The sequence below is a fragment of the Pseudoliparis swirei genome, chromosome 9 (assembly GCF_029220125.1).
Source record: "Pseudoliparis swirei isolate HS2019 ecotype Mariana Trench chromosome 9, NWPU_hadal_v1, whole genome shotgun sequence".
Taxonomy (NCBI): Eukaryota; Metazoa; Chordata; class Actinopteri; order Perciformes; family Liparidae; genus Pseudoliparis; species Pseudoliparis swirei.
Window position 1 is genome coordinate 446,821 of NC_079396.1, and position 2,554 is coordinate 449,374.

The 2,554-nt window shown below is 43.9% G+C and overlaps 1 long non-coding RNA gene across 1 annotated transcript; it reads left to right on the forward strand.

The window, feature by feature from the left end:
• LOC130199663 (uncharacterized) lies at positions 1 to 2,346 on the forward strand. The gene is made up of 2 exons (XR_008832871.1): positions 1 to 1,263; positions 1,388 to 2,346. It is a non-coding gene; the product is annotated as an uncharacterized LOC130199663 (long non-coding RNA).
• Positions 2,347 to 2,554: the final 208 nt, after the last annotated feature.

The window sequence follows — 2,554 nt, forward strand, 5'->3', positions numbered from 1 at the left end:
TTGTGTAGCATCTTACATTGTGTAACATCTTTTCATATATATATATATTTATATGTTGCATAACATGTTGAACCAGAGGTGTGTTTGTTTTCTTTCGATTGATGTCGTGCTTGTGTTGCGCAAAAGGAGTGGAGAGCATATTCTTTGTTTCTCCTCCATACGGTTTGGTACATGTACTCCAGATGAGATACACAGTTCCCTTGTGTTACGGTTTCAAAGACTTCCCCGGTGTTATTGTTACTGTTTAATTGACAATTTATACTATATGCCTTAAATAACGGTCAAACCAGTCGGGGTCATTTTTGACCCCAGAGGACAGCAGGTGTATAGTCAACGGGAGGACATTACGAGGGTTAAAGGCTTAGGGTTAGGTAAATTGGGCTTTATTGGGTTTAGATGCAGAACCGTACTAGGGTTGGAAACTGGGTAACAGCCATCCCACTCCAACTTGTGCCTGTGACTAGTGCTGGATACTGGACCAACTGTGTGAGCCCCCCCAGGTACACAGAAAGTAGATCCCTTAAACCCAACAACAACACGGCATATTCCATGTAAATGAGCTCTTCCTATGATGTTAGGTCAGGGTTTATGAATTGTGTCATTAAACATAGCTGTACCCAATGATCAGAAGGCCCGTGGGCGTGGACCCTGGGCGCGTGTCTCCTCTTGCCGCTGTCCGGTTGAGAGTTGGTCCTGGGAGGCGGAGCGTCAGCTGTCCAGCGTTCTGCTTTGAGATTCAAACATTCACCTCCGTCGTGGTCGTCGAGCGTGAAGGACTCTTGGTCCTCGCCGCCCCCAAACTCCCTGATGACCTCCCCGGCCCCGTGGCGATGAAGCAGCGGAAGTCCCGCTCGGCGTCCTCGAAGGCCACGAACCTCGACCTGCGGCTCTCGAACGAGCCGAGCGGCGCGATCTTCGGCAGCGCGTCATGCAGCTCCTTGCGAGTTGGCGCCGCCGCGGGAGAGCGTCCTCTATGGGAGTGTCTCCTCTGGGCTCCGGGACGGTATTCTCCTGTGACCTTTGACCGCTGTGCTCCATTGGATGATTTGCATCAGTGTTGGAACCAGTTCATTTATATACGTGATGTGCTCTCTAGCAACACCTAGTGGCGTTTGTGGATAGCTGCACTAGGTAGATTATAAACACGGAGTAACCGGAAGTGACATTCAGGAAGTCCGCTTTTGGCCCACGAGCTCACGGAGTTACAATCTGTTGACAATCTGCGCAATCCACGCCTTAAGGTCCACTAAATCGGCTTCATCCGTGAGTTATACCCAGTTACCATTTATATTAACATGTTTACGTTAATATGTCTTTGTTTTGGTTATTATTAGTTAATGGTGTACAATTGTATTTACAAAAGCATGTGTTTTGTGCTCTTTTTCAGTTTTACAAATTATTACATTTTTCTGCATTAAATCTGCCAAACACTACAACTGTCTGTTCCTTGGAGAATACGGTGCTGGATAATGTATTGCTGTGGCTGAGTTGGTTGCAACTTAGCATTGTGGGTAATGTGGTAAGGTCCAATCGGATCAGGGCTCTGTACCGAAGCACTGTGAGGGTGATTTGGACCTCTGTTGGTGTTACTTTCATTCCTCCTGGACTGCAGCAGTGGAGACAAATGAGGTGCAGTGCCGTTTCCAGCCACACCGACACGCCGTCGGACCGGCAGCTTCTGAAACGGCCGTGAACGGGTGGCCCTCTGAACGCCGACTGAACATCCGCCATCTTGGATCCACGTGACGCGGCTCCTGGCTGCCAAAGGACCGGATGACACATCGCTGTCGCTTCAATGCACTATGTATTATTATTTTTTATGATATATAATAATTCATATTCATATGTCACCCAATGTTTATGTAATATACTGTTATTAGATATTAATTGATATAGTATATATAATACATCTATTATCATATATATATATTATGTTAGCCAGTCGACTGCTGAAACACCATCTCTCTGTGCTGTTTGATGTGATGCAGATGGTGAGTGCAGGGCCGCTTGGAGATCTAATAAATATCCGCATTGAGCCCCACGGGATACGAGCAATTGTCATTACAATGGCAACATGAAGACTATTAGGCAGTAGTCTTCAGATTTAAAGTGTTTTCTTATATTTTTAGAACAAAAATCAAACAGAAAACATCAACCAGACAATCATATTCAATTGTATTCTTATTTCTCTGTGGATATTTATTGTACTATCAACAATTAGTATGTATTTCTTTGTTTCTTTTGTTTTTGTATCATTCTAAATCATACCTATTGATTTGCTGGTGTGCCTAGTACAGGCAATGCAGACAATTAATAGTGAGAAGAGTGAATATACTCTTAGACATTGTCAAGTACGAAGAAGACACGCAACGACAAGACTCACAAATGACAGAAAACATCAACCAGACAATCATATTCAATTGTATTCTTATTTCTTTGTGGATATTTAAGGTTTAAGGTTTAAGGTTTTTTATTTGCCATCTGTGCCTAGACCAGCAGTCCGGACACATCGGAATTATTTATAGTACGATCAACAATTAGTGTGTATTTCTTT